General features: G+C 32.6%; 1 protein-coding gene across 1 annotated transcript in view; it reads left to right on the top strand.

Annotated features, from left to right (window-relative positions):
* The window catches only part of LOC125059886 (toll-like receptor 6), a 123,413-nt gene that overhangs the window by 102,194 nt on the left and 2,138 nt on the right, over positions 1 to 19,081 (top strand). The gene's annotated exons all lie outside the window — the stretch shown is intronic.

Consider the following 19,081-nt stretch of genomic DNA (forward strand, 5'->3'; position numbering starts at 1 on the left):
ACAATCGTATTCTTTTTGGATAGCACTCTACTCTACTAGTAGAAGGCGGTATTGCAATGCCTATTTAATTAAACTACTAATATTTATGGTTTATGGTATGGTAACCCTTTGTGGCATCATCTTTTGGGACTCTAATTTAAAGTGATTTAATCCGAAAAATCTTTGTAGCATTGATAAACTTGACTGCTGTTTACGCAAAACCTTACTCTTTTGCATATAAAACTCTAGAAAGAAATATTTTTTTTAATAGACATACGTCTTTAGTGTACAATAGTCTGGTATACAATAACTATCATAGCAACATAATGTACTATGGACGATAAAGTACTTTGAATAACTAATGTAGCTACTAGTGGTACAATAAATTTATTAGGTCAACTAACTTGAATTTGTGGCATTACGTGGACTATGACATCATTGTCTAAGTTCCTAGATGAGAATGAACTGGGTGAGAAATTAATTCTGTGCAATGTTCTGAATTCCTTATTCGATTATATTAAGTTTGTAATCTATGGATTGTTTGTGTAATGTTAGAAGTGTTACAATTTATGATCTGTTTTTTATTAGTGTTTCATACTCAGTTTTGAGATATAATAAAATATATGCCTAATGACTTTAGATTGTATAATACTTGTTCGTAATAAATACTTTTTTTATTTTGTTAAGGGTATTATTTAATTCGTGCACCGCCGGTCGTTCATGCTCTTTGGCTTTTTTCGATATTTGCTAATGGTTATTTTAATTATTACTCCCCCAATAATATATTATTTCGTTAGCGTTTTGTGCGTGCTTTTGTGTTTGTACTGAAAGGCGAAGGCAAATTATTATCAGTCTAACCTTTCCTGTGGTTCCTGTATCAATTGTTGCCTTATCAATACGAGTGACAATTGTTTGCCTGTCGTTAATTGAATTAAATCAAGGATATATCAAGGAATGTACTCAATCTATATATATAAAAATTAAACCCGTTTTCCGTTGTCACGACATCACATGAAAACGGCTCGACCGATTTGTCTGATTTTTGTTGTGTTTGTAATTGTCAGGAAAAGGTTCTTATAAAAGAAAAAAAGAAAAAAATTGCGCGGAATATTAGAAAATTCAAGAATACTTAACCACCACACAATTCGAACTTTTTGGTGTAACCTTATGGCGTTTGACATAACACAACATTGACAGAATGCGTGCTGCGAATATCGTTCAAAATAAATGCTTCGATCGGAGTTATTATATTGATAATATAATAATATGCGAGCCAGAAAAACAAACAAAGAATGTTGTATAACATAAAGCATTAGAATAATAAACACTTTGTTTCTGAAATATTTTTTAATTCATTATACCAATTTGAATTCAATATTCATAGTTAAGACAGGACAACGTCTGTCGGGTCCGCTAGTACTTAATAAGTGTTGTTAATAGAAATTTAGTTATCTTTTGCGAATATGCTTCAAACTCAAAATAACTTTATTTATATAGGTAAACAAGTACACTTATGAACGTCAGAAAAGAAGTAAAATGAATTCTAAATTTACATTTACTACCAGTTCGCAAGTCAAGGGCGTAGAGCGGGTAAGAAAAACTGGCAAGAAACTTTCCGCCACTCTTACATTGGTCACGTATTTCGTTTAGGCAAAGACTGAGATACAAAAATGCTTTAATCTTCATTAATTATTTTCAACATCTCACCGTAGATTGCATTTGTACGAAGTCATTCAACCGCATAACATCGAACTCTACCCTTTGTCATTGTTAACTATGATTGTTAACTACATTTGTAAATTAACATAACTGTCCCATAAACCAGTTTGTCATGTTAGATCACAATGACAGGTCCGCTCCGGTGAACTGGAATAAAGCTTTGAATATTATGTCGCATTGTATACATTGATACCGAAGCTAGGTAACGTTCATGGATTGCTATAGAGAATTAATAAATAATAATCTATATATATAAAAATGAAACCCGTTTTCCGTTGTCACGACATAACATGAAAACGGCTTGACCGATTTGTCTGATTCTTTTTTTATAATATTCCTTGAAGTACGAGGATGGTTCTTACGGTGGAAAAATTAAAAAAATTGAGTGAAAAAGTCTAAAAACAACACTTTTCTATATTCCCATACAAAATATTCGTAATAATATTTAAAGGCAATTTGAACTTTAATACCATATCATAAAATTCAAGTGTTAGTGGAGGGGTTTCGGGAAGGTAAATTTTTATTTTTTGACATAATGTATTTGATGTATTATTTTTTTTTATCTTACTAGCTAGACCGGTGTCCCGAATAGCAGAATAAGTATTAAAAAATAAATAAAGAATCGACTGTTAGGCGGTACAAAGTTCGCCAGGCCAGCTAGTAAATAATAATTATTATTACCTCAACTAAACCTGTGACAAAAGTAATATTAATAAATTAGATTATTGATAACTAAAATTTATCTCAACGCGAACAATGAACTAAAGCTCTTCAATCGGCTGACTCTGCAGCAGGTGCTCTTCTGACCTATCGATCCAGCTGTACCTTGGTCAACCTACTGGTCACCGATCACTGGGCATCGAGAAGATAATGCTAGCAATTAATTATTTACTTTAATAGGTATGGGAAAAATAAAATACTTGTGGGAATTTTTGTCCCTTGTCTTATACATATATATATATTGCTTAATAAAATCTTTCATCTTAGGTATATTTCATAAACTTCGAATTTATTCTTTATTTACCTTTAATTCTAAGTGACTCTCGTTGCTACTTTAACAATCTACCCCAAAATCCTTATCCTTAATATAATTCTGTAAACAAATGACGCGACAAAATCAACCACCGAAAGAGTTTTATTGCTTCTCAGTATGTGCAAGTTGGGATTGAATAAAAAAGCCCCCCACGCGACCGTGACGAATGAAAATTTCGATAATAAAATTAGCATAATCGATACATCGAAGTCATTGATGCACCCTTCCTATATCGAGGAAAATTTATTGGCAAAGATTTTTCGTATTATTAAAATCTAGCATTATTGTAGAGGTACTTACAATACACAAAAATACGTATACCTATTATAAGTTTAGAATTGTTTAATCGATTATATTATATTTAAGTTTGACGCCTCATTGGTCTATTGGTTAGTACCTACCCCTGACTGCGAATCCATGGGTCCCGGGTTCGATCCCCGGCTAAAACAAACATCGATGTGATGAGCATTTGGTGTTGTGCTTAGGTCTTGGGTGTTTAAATATGTATTTATATGTCTATCTATCTATAATATGTATGTATATCCGTTGCTCCATGGGACTAGGTCAATTGGTGTGAATTGTCCAAAAAAAAAAAGGTTACATTTAATTTTAAAGTTAAAAAGTAGGAAAAAAGGATATTTGGTATTTATTTTATTTAGTTTTTATTAATTTAATGAAGGCGTTAGCATTCGGCAGATAACTTCGTCACACTCACAAGAAATAGCTTAATAAAACTTTTATATTTTGTGTAATCGTGTACCAATATCCAATAAAAACTATTCCTGGATATGATGTGTACCTAACGGACCAATTAGTAAACCTGAGAAGTGAAGTCATCATTAACGGGTGGCCATGTTTATCCGGAAATCACACCAACATTCCCAAGGAAATGATTACCCGAAAGCTCGACAATACAAATTTATATGGATTACAAACACTTTTATTAACTCATTATTGCCAAACAAAATTCCATTTCACGTGAACGTAAACAGAATTATCCGTTTTCATTAGGGGAAGACTTTTCCCTTCGATTTTGATAAACAAACTTATATCGGTATTGAATAAACAACATCGTAAATTTTAATATAGAGTATAAATGTTTCAGTAGGTTCATTTCTTTATAACACTCATAAAAATTATATATCGTACAAATAAGTCACCAATTTCCATTAAACATCATAATAGATCATAAACATCAGAAGATTTTTTGAGGATTTTTAATCCGTTTAGGATTTATAGTTCAGAGTCGTGACTTAGGGTGAGATTCAGAAACGAGCTTTCGAATCGCACCATTAAGTATCACTTTAGTAGTAGTAGTTAGTATTTTGTATTAATTACGTTTTTTCCATACGAAAGTCATCAGCCAAGCTTCAGTAGCAGCCCGATGTGAATGTAATATAATATACATCAATTTACTTTAAGGACTTTTTATAGATAAATAATAAAACTTAAACAAAAACTTAAATACATATTAACATATTTTTATGTTTTTTTTTGTTTGAAAATGTAATATGTATATAATTCTGATGATTCCTTTTACATCACTATTCGCTGTTCATGTATTTGTAAGATTAGTTTTTAAGTTTTTAGTTTGTTATTAATATTTTTTTTGTATTACTTTAGATTAAGGATTCTGCACTTCTCGCACGCATCATGTGTCTTTTCTTTTAGTTTTTCTCTTAACTAGGGTTGCCTGGAAGAGATCGCTTATTGGCGATAAGGCCGCCCGTTGCATCCCTTATAATTTTTATGTATTGTGTTACTTTTATTTGCAACGAAGTGTAAAAAAAAAAAAATATGTATTCGACTAATAAAAACCTTTGGCCACCATCTCTAAGTGTTGTCCTCAGTAATATCTATTTCGTGATTGTTGGATAATGGCAATAAATTCAAGTGTTCTTGAAACTGATAAGTAACATTTTGTATGTTCATTTCTCAAAATTTATCGAGTATTACGAAATATTGCAATACTGTTTATTGTTACTGTGCTATAACGTGGTTGACGGTGAATTAATATTTTCGCTACTTTTACGGCTTGTTTCGTTATGTTTGACTTCAGAAGTTGTGTTTGAATTCCAGTTTTATGTACATTGTAAAATGTTTATTATACCACTGTTTGGTCTAGAAATTAATTACGATGTTTGATGAGGTTTTGAAATGAAATTTCATACTAATTACATGTGAAGTATTTTGCATTGTACTTTCTGTTTCTTATTACTTTAAACTAGCTTAGGTAACCTAACTGATAGGTTTATAAATGGTGTATATGGATATGGATATCAAATGACTAGTTTTTTTTATGTATCTAATAGGAGGCAAATGGTCAGGAGGCTCATCTGATGTTAAGTGATAAGCCCATGGACACTCACATTGCCAGAAGGCTCGCATGTGCGTTGCCGAGCTTTTGGTAAAAGTTAGAAATCTCCTAAATTTGACAAAGGCAGACACATCTTTATGTCTGTTTCATTATTGTACCGAATTTATAAGCTTTCATCTGGACTCGAAGCTTTCGGTCGAAATACTGTGTGTAAAGCAAGCCTCAGAAGCCAGCTGTATAACACTAAACTATTTATTACTTGCTAAAAACAATAGAAAAAATTTATTAATTATTTTTATTATAGTCATAAGAATTTCCGTAAGGAAGGATGACCCCTCAAATTTGTATTAAGTCATCCAATCCTTTACCACAGGACCCTTGGTCAGGAAGGGGTGCATTGCCCCTTGCGTAATCCTTATTAAACGTATCTATTGTTTTGTTTTGCAAATCATGATTTTAATTATATAAATATTTGTTTTTGTTATGATCCTTATAAAAAGTTTATTTACTACGAATTTACGCACTCGTGTATTATTAATCATGGTGTGTGAACCACTCACCACTGTGAAGACGAAACTAGTTTCGAAATTTCGAAAAATTTGAAAAACGTTTAGAAATTTCGAAAACGAAAAAATTATGAATATGATTGTTAATTAAAAGACAAAGACAAGCCATTACATCCAGTATCGTTTTCCTACTTTTAATAAAGCCTGAGTTGTATAAAGGTTGTAAAAGGTTCCTTGACCATCATTAGTTATAGGAAAGTAGGTGATCCTTCTATGCCTAACGCACGCCATCGAATTTTGATGTGCCAATTTATTCACGATGATTCCTCTTTGACATCTTAATTCAAAAATCTAAAGGCACAGCCACGGTTCGAATACACGCAGCTTTGAAAGTCAAACACCTAGGCACTAGTCCAACACGGCTTAATAAATTTAAATCCGGTAAAAAGATATCGATAGCAAGATCTAATTGATTTGATCGATTTCCGGGCGGAAACGTCGCTCAACAAAATATTAAGAAAAATATCACTAAAATGAATGTTATTTTGAAATGAAGTTACGAAATGATGAAGATAAATTTGTCGTCACAAGCCCGGACGTTGATTTTGAGGCCCGCTCCTTAATCTGCCCATTAACGGTGATCATTAATCATAGTTTTAATAACAGTTTAACCCCAACTAGATTAATATATCTTCATACAGCGGTTTGGTTCAATTCTTTGAATAGCGTGTGTATCGAAAATGAAAACTAAATTATTACAGCTTTTATATTGAGTAATTATTACACTTTAATATAGGCGCTGTATGGGTTAAACATATTCTTTCTATTTTCTCGGAAATTTTGACCTTAGTGCTGATTTCAGAATGTTTTCCTTCACCTTATATGTGTTAGTATTAATTACAGACATAGAAAAATTTTCGGCACACTAAAAGGTAATAATGCTTGTCTACTTGAGGTAATTTAGAAATTTTAATTTTCTTTCGTATCAGGATATGGTCTGGTATGGTATTTACCATATTCTTTACGAACATAGTACGCAATCTAATCCTAAAAAAGGTTTGAAAAGCTGTTAAGTAGAAAAACCCATATGGTAGTTAACTTTAACGCTGGACAGAATTTCCTAGCTGTATTTCGATACTTATTCATTGCGCGAGGAAAGCACCAGCTCTAAGGTTAGTTTGGGCATTTTAATAAATAAATTTATTTTAAATAAAATATATATATAGAAATGGAGATATTTGATAAATAATAAAGCAAATTAAATGTGCCTAATACATCCTAACAATTCTTATTTATTAAATTAAATTATTACGACTAGTACATTTGTAACCAATTCACCCATTGTACAATTAAATGTGGCAAGATCTCTTTGTATTTTTTAACCATGTGGGGTCACAATAAATAATTTTTGCGTTCACTTTTGTCCTTTATTATTATTTTAAACGTAGGGTTGTACATACATTAAATGTGCCTCGTGTTAAATTCGGGGTGTATTATTTATTACTATAATATTTTGTTGCTAGCCACCATTAATGGCGCTTTATGAATTATTTTTTTATTATTAGAATTGTCTAATGGGGTGCTTGTTTATACTTCTCACGGGTTTTATAGTATCATTTATTTTTAATAAATAGCTATTTAGGGGTACACTAATTCGTAAATTAATGTATCATGTTAGTTACCTGATAATCTGGAAAAATAATTAATTATAAACGGTATTGTTTTAGTACCTATTTTTGTACATAAGTACTTCCTCCTAAAATTCCCATCCTAATATTTGAAAATGGAACAGATTAATTTTTGCATTTGTTTCACCATGCAAAATGAAAAACCAATTCGCCAGAATCGAATCCATTACCTTTATGCCTTTTTCTACCACTAAGTCATGAAGACAAACAAAACTAAAATAATGACTAACGACGCGGTTACTACAAGCACTGCAGTTTACCTTGACGGAAAACCTCTTGATGTAAAAATACTATACCTAGGTAAACAATTATCATTCGAAAATACAAATGTAGAACTTTAGGTAGAGGGGCGAATTGACAATGAGCTGGAAAAAGCTTTGGTCGCTGAAGGAAATCTTAACAGGCCAATTTCCCCTTCACCTAAAGAAAATTGTCTGACTGACTTTCACTTGTATCTTACCTACTCTTACTTACGGGTGCCAAACGTGGTATGTCCACACAAAAATAAAAACCAAACTTGTAGCATGCCAGAAACCAATTGAAAGAAGAATAAAAAGCGAAAATATAAAACGTATAGCAAAGGTGATAGATGCCCTAAAAAGAAGTGGCAATGGGCGGGGCATATAGCAATATACACAGCTAAAAGGTGAAAGACTTCAAGGAATGAACCAAGGGGAAGAAGGAGTAGAGAGTGCCCAAAAAAAGGTGGATAGAAGAAATAGAAGTGGTAGAAGTTCCTCGGTTGCAAGAAGCGAATAGCCTTTACCCGTGAAGGGATAACGAGCGACTATCTTGAAGGTAGCTAGAATATAGAATAACAAGAAAAAAAATCAAAATGTATAAAATGTAAAAAAACCTAAGCTGTATAGTGTATATTCTTTTTTTTTGTAATGAAGGATTTTTGTAAATTAAACGGGCTTTTATTATTGTTAATAAGTCATGAATACTGTTTTCTCCAGTTATATACGTATATAACATTGTATTGTTACGCTTATGTTATTTCCAGCGAATGCAAATAATTCTCAATAACCCACTAACCGTACTAACAAAAATGCGGCCAAACCCAGAAACCTAATAAAACCAGTAATTACGTTCCCCGCTGTCAAATGTGTTTCTAAATTGGTCAAACTACAATTATTTAAAATTACTATAACGTATAAAGTGAAATCACAGCATGGAAATCGATTGAGATTGTCCCAATAACCTCTCGCTGGGGATTCGAAACTAAAATTATCGGTTTGGCCCGGGGCTATTTAAGGGATAGATTCGTTAATAAGCCGTTTAGGTTGAATGAATATTATAACGCCAAATGGCGCTATAGAATTTTTATCGTATAATAACGGTTAGTTTTGCAATTGTTCTGATCAATGGTTACAGTTATTTCGATTTTTGAGTACCCAGTTTGTGGTTCAAAAAATTATTATATTAATTTTGTAAATTTTATTAACACACTGCCTTAAACGCCTCTTCAGACTAACCCGAATATTTTGACTTTTAAACCAATCTTAAATTTGAAATTGAAACCTTTTTTGTTCATCTACGAAAAGTACCAAATTAATAAAAAAAAAGTTTTAATTCGCGGCAATGCTTTCCGAAGTCGGCACGTTAAACCTTTCCAGCTATATAATATATATAATATCTATATATAATATATAAGGAGCCTCTATTATATAATATATAATAGAGGCTCCGATTCGCATCGATCTAGCCTCTGTCCTATCCTATACTGTAAAGAAGAATTAGACCTTAATTTAATTAGAGATTATTTATCGGAGGATCTGCAGCTGACTTTCATCATCGGACGTCGTAAAATATGAAATACCACCCTAATCACCTCGTTTTCCACAACTGAGTGTTTTTAAGGCAGTTTTGCCACGCACCACCACTGTGGGGAACACGCTGCCCACTGAAGCATTTCCGAACCAATTCCATTTAAGGTCCTTCAAAGAAAGAGCGTCCCAATACTTAAAAGGCCGTTATCGCACGAGCCCTCTGGCTTTGAGAGTGTCCATGGGCGGGAGGTAACACTTAACATCACGTGAGCCTCCTGAATTTACCCCGTTTTATAGAAAAAAAAACTATACATTAATAGTGGAGAAATATATTAACTTTTCTATGGAGAAGTAAGTGTTCAGTAATAATATTCTGAGTATAATATAAATGCTAGTGCGGCCCCTCAGCGCACCCTCGCGTTTCATTTAATACGTTTCCGCATATCATGCATTATGTCATTTCCCCTATAGGGTTGTAAGAATATCGACTATCGATATGAACGTGAATATCTTTATTTGGTAATCGAACACCTACATTATTAATTTATTTAAAAAGCCCAGTGCATTGGACCATATAATAAAAAAAATATTGTAACAGCTTGTGTCTTAGTACACGTTATGACATACTTTAGACCTTTAGGGCCTTTATTATGTTAACTCTGTACTATCGACTGGAACATCACTTTTCACGGTTATGGGAAGGTATTTGCGGATTGAATTAAATCCACGGTTTGAAACTTTTGATTATAATAAGTTTTAATTGATAGGGGACTTAATTATCAACTAGAATTAGCCGTTAGAGGGGTTTATCTAAAGGCTTTTAATTTACGTAGATTTCCTAAATTAAACTATTTTTTATCATATTTAAAGATCTTACTTGTTCGATACATATCGTTCCGACGAGTCATTAAAAGATAGAAAGAATCAGCCAAATTATCATTTAATTCCACTCTCAATATTGTCTTGTATCAAATAAAACAACAAAACGTTGTAAGTCTTCGAAATTTGAAATTTCTTTTGTTATTAACTTCATTCCAGACTTAATCGCATCATTAACTGAATATAGCAGTAAAAAGGATTACAAAAAACTGATATTTCTCCGTAACAATTTTAATTAAATACACCAATTTATAAAACAAACATCGTTAAATTGTAACATAAAATTTTGTGGTTTACTCGCTCTATTATACTCACGCAAGTTCTACGTGAATTACTTTAGTAGACCGTTTCCTTTATAATAATGGCGGGTTGTATGCAATCACCAATCTTCTTATTTAATTTATTATAGTGCTGTAATCTGAGGGTAAAATTCGAGTTTACCATAGTATGAAACTTGCTTTAGTTACTGAAGTATTCCGTATATTTGACGTACAATCTACGTATAGTTGACAGAATATAATTTTTTGACAGCTCAAACGCAGGGATTGTATATTTTGTGACAACGTTGTTCTTAAACAGAGATATAGCAAATATGTATCGTATTCAGAAAGTGATATATATATATATCACTTTCATAGTATATAATTTGCTACGTATCATTTATTTTATTCGCAAAAATAAGATAGTTTTATTGTTTTATATGTTTATTAATATACTAGCTGTACCCTGTCACGCTTCTGTATGAAAAAAAAAAAAATGTTAGAAAAAAAATTATATAGATTAACGCCTTTTTTCCAAAGAGGTGGCAGAGACCACGGATCTCAACTCACTACAGTCCTGACATACCTCTCTCGCTTCATGCACTTTCATGACATTCACCATGCATTCTCGTTGATAAAAAATATATTTTAGACATGCAGAGGGCACTATGACCAAGGAATACTATAGATAGAATTAGCAAAACGCTCAGTCGGCCACGAAATATGGGGATAATGAAAATGAACAAACCAGTTCGTTGAGCAAACCCCAAAATGTACCGATAAAACGCTGAGTCAACCTTTGGGATATCTCTGTTAAGCCCGTTGCCATAGGGATGCCATCCAAACATCATTATCATCCCTCTATCTCACAATTAACGGGGGTTGATCGGATTTTACAACAGCCATATCGTAACCAAATTGGCAGTTATGCGTATTGGGAATTGTTTAAACTTTTGTTCCCAGCCACTTTGATTGCACGGCCCCTTATTGGTTGCGTGTATTGGTTAAAATACACATAAATAGTTTTTTTTAAATACGTACGTCATAAACACTATTTATTTGATAAACTAATGTTTAAAGAATTTCATTTCTTATTACAATAAGATTTTCTTACATTTTTATACGAACGAGATGCACGTCGCCATTAGACAGTCGTCCTCATTTTTGTCTACTAGGGTACTACTACTATTAACTACTTGATTTAAGAATTAGGAACTTTTTATAATATAATTAGGAATTGTATATTTTTGAAACGAATAATTCTCAAAATTTAAACAAAATCGTAATATTCTTAAAATATGTAGATATTTACAAAACACTACGAAACAATTAATATAAAATGAGAAATTGACACATGCGTAGGTATTATTTGATCTCAAAAAATTTTAACCGCCGTTATACTAAATTCAAAGCACGATTCAAATGTTTATAAAGTAAAAATAAACATTAAAATAATCCTTTTTAATCTCCAGAATGTTTAAAAATAGTGAGTTTTATCGTCAATAATCCATTTTATTTTGTCAAAGTCACGTCCTCCGTTGATCAAAACGGACCACCGAAGACGTTAATTTCCGTTTGTTAATTCGATTTAACAAAGCCACCTTACATCCGGAAAAGTTGTGAAACACAGACCGGTCTTTAGTAACGTGATAATTTCTCTAGAACAAACATTTGTTAGACTTCGACTGAATCATGTTCTACAGATGTATGTGCATTATACTCAGGATGCCACTCTATAGAATGATGTCTCTTTACATTTCTCCGTGATTCATGAATCATTTTTCTTTATAGACAAGTAGGTGACACTCGTCGTTTTAAGGTCTAAGACATTGGTTTCTGTGTGATGTTCTCAATTACGCCGACATTAAAAGGATATTTATTTGTACACAGCCAAGACTTAGAGACGTAATTGTAGGCTTCAAAAGCTCGCTTAAACAGTCACCATGTCGTTATATGAGGGCACGATACTGCCTGAATCTAATTTAATATAATATGTTTTACTTGCGAGATACATTGTGTTTCCATGTGATGGCCAAGTCAAGGGATCGATTTAAAATATTTATTTATTTATCGATATAAGATATTGTTAGGTAAGCTAATTACGTTATAACTAAAGACAGAAGCTCCTTTAAGTAGTGACTAAGTAAATTAACCGACTTCGTATAACATAGATCTCACAACTTTACGGTAGAAAAAACAAAAAAAAACATGACAGTTCGTAATGCGAGACTTGGTTTTTTCACAAGTTTTTGATGGCATCTTTAGCGTCGACTATGAGTTAATTTAAAGTATTTGTAATAATTATAATTTAGTTATAAAGAAGAAAAGGTTAAAATATTTATGAGTTTATGACCGTTTCATCATAATTTTGTATTAATCCCTAACACGTTATATTGGTAGTGTAATCACCATTTCGATACGGCATCGATAATCTTCACGAAATAAAATCTAATGCAATGTTGTGTGGGTTTACTGAGGGAACAAATTAGTATCATAAATGCAGGTTTATTGTTGTATTAATAACTTTATATTTTATTATTAGTAATCAGCGTATGTTTATTTTTACACGCACAAATTAAAGAGATTAATTAAAAAATAAAAAATAAAAAGTTAAACAATTTTTTAGATGTGCACTCTTATATTTACTGGCTGATTTTTCAAAATAGAGTAACATTAAATTCCGCTGCACGCTAATATTTTTTCTTTTATACGCAAGTACGTTATTCTGTCACCGTCGGTTGGTGGTTTTTGAGTTTAAGACATGGCCGCTACTTTGTTTCACCGTACTAGTAGGTGTTAATTGTTCACATAAAAAAAAATCAGTGGTGCTACAACCTCGTTAGGTCTTGGCCTCAGATTTCTGAATCTGAAACTATAATAGGCAAGTAGGTGATCAGCCTCCAGTGCCTGCCGTCATACACATGCCGTCGACTTTTTGGGTCTATCATTTTTTTGACATCTGGACATGTCGGTTTCCTCACTATGTTTTCCTTCACCGTTCGAGCAAATGTTAAATGTGCACATAGAATGAAAGTCCATTGGTGCACAGCCGGGGATCGAACCTACGACCTCAGGCATGAGAGTCGCACGCTGAAGCCACTAGGCCAACACTGCTCGTCACATACTAATAATTGTTTACATACTAAGAATATTTAATTAGTGTATAGCCTAGGCTCGAAATCACAGCCTAATGAACCATGGTAGTTCCACGCTTATTATTTTGCTATCAATTGCTCCAGAAGCAATGCAAGACAATAATGTCTTTACTTCCCATTTTAATACTGTGCTCTCTGTTATTTTTCATAGTAAAGTACATTTCAAATAAAGTTATTTCTAATAATAGACAGGAAAGAGTTATGAGTCAAGCCATCGTAAATATCCAAGAAAGTTAACACAAAACAAGTTTCAGTCAATATTGAACCATACAAATGAATACATTCTGGCACAATAAGACTTCCATTTGACCGTCTGTGTTTGCTCAGACAATTCTGGTGCCACCGCGGGAGCTACGAATTTATGACTACCTGGTAACCAAATATGAAACTGCGGCATTAGTTATGTTTTGAAACATTATTACTTATAATAATTTCTGTAAGATATGGGATTGATTTATTTTGTATCTCATTATTATGGTGATACCATCATAAACACCTTGTCCCAACGATAAAATATATAAAGACTCAGCCTTAGTGTTTGTATAAAGAAAACAAAAATAAAGAAAACAAAAATTTATCCTAATCAGTACGTAAGTTTAAATAACTCAAAGAAGACTGAAAATAGAAAACTGGAACGAAGAAGTCAAACAAAAATAATATCCAATGTAACAGCTCAATAAAACAGCTAAACCAATTATAAAGTTAGGAGTAATAACTCAGTATCGAAGCACAAATATTCAGGGAAGCGTAAATAAGTGCTAAGTGAACTAGTTGAAAGTTTAAAACAAACTTGTTGATACAAGTTATTAGACTGTGTCAGGACAATTACAGCTTCGATGTATCTGAAGCTCAGTTAATTAAGAGAACTTATCTAGTTTACTGTACGATCGTAAAGAGTATTTAGAGTGTTCAGAAATATTGTTCAGCTCATCATTGAACGTCGAGGCGTTCAACAACTGACCGTTTTTTTAAGGCAGTTTTGGCCGCGCACCACAACTATGTGGAACCAGCGGCCCACAGAAGTATTTCAGAACGAATTTGTCTAAGGGTATTTTTTCAAAGGCCGGCAACACTTTCGAGCCCGCCGTAACAAAAATAATATCGGTATATTAAATTTAAAAAAAATAGAAGATATGAGCCTGTTGCGATGTGATGTACCATAGTTCCAGACGAAAGCTTTCAGAAAATCTTCAGTACGCTTCCTTATATTAGTCACTGTAAGCATTTAAAAAAAAAAAAAAAAAAATGAATGGTATATTATGTAATTCATTATAAATAGACAACGATTACATAGATTACATTTCATTATTAAATATTAATCGTTGACCAATGTTTTATTTAATGGCAACCTTTAAAAGTTTAAAATGATTACATCACCATATGCTGGCAATTAAAATTTTCCTAAGAATAGCCTAAACAATAATATAGAACGTACCATGTGATTTCGGCGCATCGATAATAATTCAGCCCAAACAAGTGATTATTATTTTATATACAGTTGAAGAACAAAATGTGTCAAAGAACATTTCATTAATAGATTTGATATTACTTCTACTTTTGTTCAGTGCATTCCACAAATTATTCGCTCACCAACAGCCATCACTTTAAATTCTTAAAATTAAAACATGTTATGCAAGTTTAATTTTAAAACGGACAGTATCCGTTTCTGTACAAGCCGATATAAACTGATTTTAACATTTTAATCTGAAATGTCAATGTAAAAATGTCAGTTTTAAGCATTCTCTTTGAGTAAAAAAGAGATAATTGGCGCTAAAGACGACTCGAGGTGGACACTATCAAAGGAAACGCGAAGATGGCGAGCGCTTCAGTCGCTCGAAATCCAATTTGATATAAGTGCCTTCTGAATTAATCCGGGCACTTTGCAGCGGGTGAAAATTCTGGTATTTTTCACATTCAGCAATAAAAACGAGCCCTCAGAAAGATGAGTAATAGCATACCCTAAGCTGTAAGACTGAAGGGAATAATAATTTTATGGCTACGATGGAAAACATACGTTTGGCATTATTGTCAACTAATTATTCTTACGAAAAAGAAACAGTTTTTTGGTGAATTCTTTATTTTTGTTTCTTAAATATTCTAAGTGATGGATTGGTCTGATACTGGTTGAAAGCCAATCCAGTTGCTTTGTTTACTCAATATGCAAATAATGGGTTCAAATTTTAAATAATTTTGTTTTTGTGTATAAAGTTTTTTAAAATTTTCAGAGTCGTTTATTAATTTATTATACTAAACCATTTTATATACATTTTAATAAATTTAATATGTACCAAATGAAAGTTATGCTTTCTCTAATTATACATCAACTTGAAAATGACATCTATAAATATTAATTAAATTACTTTAATATTCAATAACGTACCATGATTGAAAAACACTTGATTATAAAAAATCCCTTGACCAATTTATCAACTACAGTGGTAATATTAATACATAGTTTTTAATGCAATTAAAACTATCGCGGACAAATTCAAACCAAAATGATACAGCTTAGACAAACTTTGTGCAGTTATCAAAGCAATTAAATGTAAATGGTTATGCGGACTGTAATTTTAGAATCAAGTAATTAAACATTCAGAACTTGTGTGATTAGCATTCAATTGAAATTGTTGCCAAGTTGCTGTAAGCTATTACGAATTCTCCTGGTTTATTTATGCATGAATACAACTGTATTTTGAGGCTGGGGATGTGTTTAACCACGCATTTGGTACATTTAACATCTCTCGCTTGTTATTAGCTATGAAAATATTCAGCCAATAAAGAATAATAAGAAAAGAATTAGAATACTCTTGACTTTGAAAACACACAAGCTCTAGCCAGGCTTGGAACCGCAATTTTAATGAAATAATAATTATTATGTCGTATAGTTTATTTTTATTGTTGATTCTTATAATCACATCTCAGATTTATAGACGGACATTTGGATTTTTTAAATAATTATTTTTTGCATTTGTTTTGACCTGAGCGTAGATTTAAGTATACGGTTCTATTAAAACGGCCGAGTATCATTCCTCGTTATGACAATCTGTCATACGTCACCAAGTGACTTTGACATATGATGTTCCATTACAATTGACAGTACAACGTAGGTATTGCTATGACAATCTAGCCTTCAGTATAAATATCAAACAATATACACAATATAATTATTAATTATACGTAATAATATTATGTATGAGTGTGAGAGAGACACAAAGCACTCTCTTTTCCACTTCTCTTCTAACATGACCTCCGTTCTTGACTATCGTTAGGTCAGTAGGAGGACCGACACCTTCAAACACTGCTTTTTCAAACATTGCTATCATTAAAAAATTTCCTATCAGCCGATGAGTGTGATCCAAACGTGCTAACCAATAACGCCCGAACCCAATAAAATCAATCCACAAATTCACAAATCGACTGTCACGGTCTGATCTCAGATTTCAACCTGAGATCAGACCGATCAGTCGATCGATCTCCTATCTGCATCTCAATAACCAAACCCTACGAAGACAATCCATTTTTAGCGACGGATAAAATGCTCTTTGTCGTTCCATTTTACCGAGTTTTTACTCATAATTGATAATCAATATAAACCAAATAAAGTAAATAAAACCGTACAAATAACATTAAAATATACATAGTTTTTTTTAATTATTTCAAAAACTGGTTTATGTTAAAATATGATAAAATAATTAACTGTTGAAATCGAGCTTTCGTCAACTGTCATTTTCATACAAAGGTCTATTCACAGACACCGATTCAACCTCCCATGGATAGCTTGTATCGACAGATGGCTATTACAATCCGTCGATTGGTTATTGGCTCACTTGTTACAACATTTGGATTAAGATTACTATCTCAGATGGTGGATTATGGATTGAGATAGGTTATTGGGTTCGGGCGTAAGAGAGTGACATGTTGTATTAAAAATTTTCAACGCCACCTGGGTTGTGAAACCCGCGATCTGACTAGGCATGACGTGAATAATTCATAACCATTCCTTATAGTACCAAACTAGCAAGGTGTTAAGTAATGGTATTACTGCATTGCCTATTCCACCTTTGTATTGTCCAAGCATGTTCCAATTGTACTTATTCTCATGTAAATACAACGATTACCATTTTAAACGTTAGCGTAGTACAGAATGTATTTAATTAGATACAGTTCCATTTACCGGCATTGGTAGGATAAATAAAAACATTGTCTTGACACAATGAAATAAAAGTTGTTTAACGGATTTACTAACATTATTCACATTTGACGCGTCGAATGCTTTTTGACAATCATGTACAACGAGACTGCCACATCAAGTTCACTACTTGAAAAAGGTAAGGTTTAAATTATTACTGGCCACTAGATAATGTTAAGGCATTGTTGAAGAAAATAAAAAACAAAAGAGCATCGGCGTTTTGGTTAGTAGTCCTATAATAAAGTGGCAGTGTGTCTAGAAACACCTAAAAACAAAGTGACGTCTTTGAATTTTCATTACTTTCTAATCACAAAAAACACATTTTAAGTAGTTTTTTTTTTCAATCCTTTGAGTATTAATAGAAATTGAAGTGAGCCTTTTGAGTATTGTTATTCATTGAAGCGAGTGAGTTTAGGTCATAATGCCCGATCTGACTGAATTGCATGTCTCCCGAGCTATCGCTTTGCTTGAAGAGGGTCGAACTATGCGTTATGTAGGAAATGATCTAGGAGTAGCACCTTCTGTTATCTACAGACTTTGGAAGCGATACCGTGAGACGGGAGAATACTCACGAAGGCGTGGTCAAGGTCGAAAGAGAAAAACTACACGTTTGCAAGATCGCTACATCGTTAACTGTGCTTTACGTAACCGCACCACAACTGCAAGAGATCTACAAAATACACTGAGGACGGCTACTGGTGTAGAAATTTAAATAATAATTTAGCGAATAGTACAACGTACTAAGTCTCGTTTCTGAATAACACCTAACCTCTAAATTCCCTTGAATCTTCTGTTAATAATTAGTAACGAGAGTTTAATTTGCAGTAAAAGCAACACCACTTCTCAATATCAATTACGGCAAAAATGTATGATTAAGCACAATACAGTCCAATAAGTATTCAAAGCACAGACCTGGTTGAACTGAGTATAGAAAGTTTATTACACAGTTAGTGCTTAATGAACACTATTTGTGGATTTAACAAGCTGCAACTAGGTTAGGTTTTGTTCGACTTTTAGTATTTGACTCAACTGAACCGCAACCTCAGACAGATCGTCGCCACGATCTGATTCAATGTGCGCAGTATTATTAAAATCAAATAATACTAAGTACTGTCAGAATCTTTCATCTAAATTAAAAATTCTGAAGTTACAATTTAAAATTAATTCGAAGTTGAGTTTTGAAATTCGATAAAAAATTTGATGTGCATTAAGCGTTCTCACCATCATACATGGTTCTTGGTCATGAGTATATACAGTTAGCGTTCCTAGAACCCATTACTGGCCATTCTTCATTCGTTATGATCGTTCGCTACCTTCCTCGAGCACTTGGCTGTTCTTAAGTCAAATATACCAGTGTGTTTGCGTAATTTAACTTTTATTTAGATTTAGGTAGAGAGGAGCAAGAACTTATATCAATAGTGTAAGGTTTTTTATAGCATTTTGTCTTTGCATTGAAGTTTATTTAATAACGCGTAAGCTTATAATAGTCATGAATCAATCTTGTTTTGTCGGTCTCTGTATTCCCACGTAACACCAATCACCAAAGGCATGTTATTATTCCATATAACATTTTTTGTTTTCTCT

This window comes from Pieris napi, chromosome 2, assembly GCF_905475465.1.
Source record: "Pieris napi chromosome 2, ilPieNapi1.2, whole genome shotgun sequence".
NCBI classification, from domain to species: Eukaryota; Metazoa; Arthropoda; class Insecta; order Lepidoptera; family Pieridae; genus Pieris; species Pieris napi.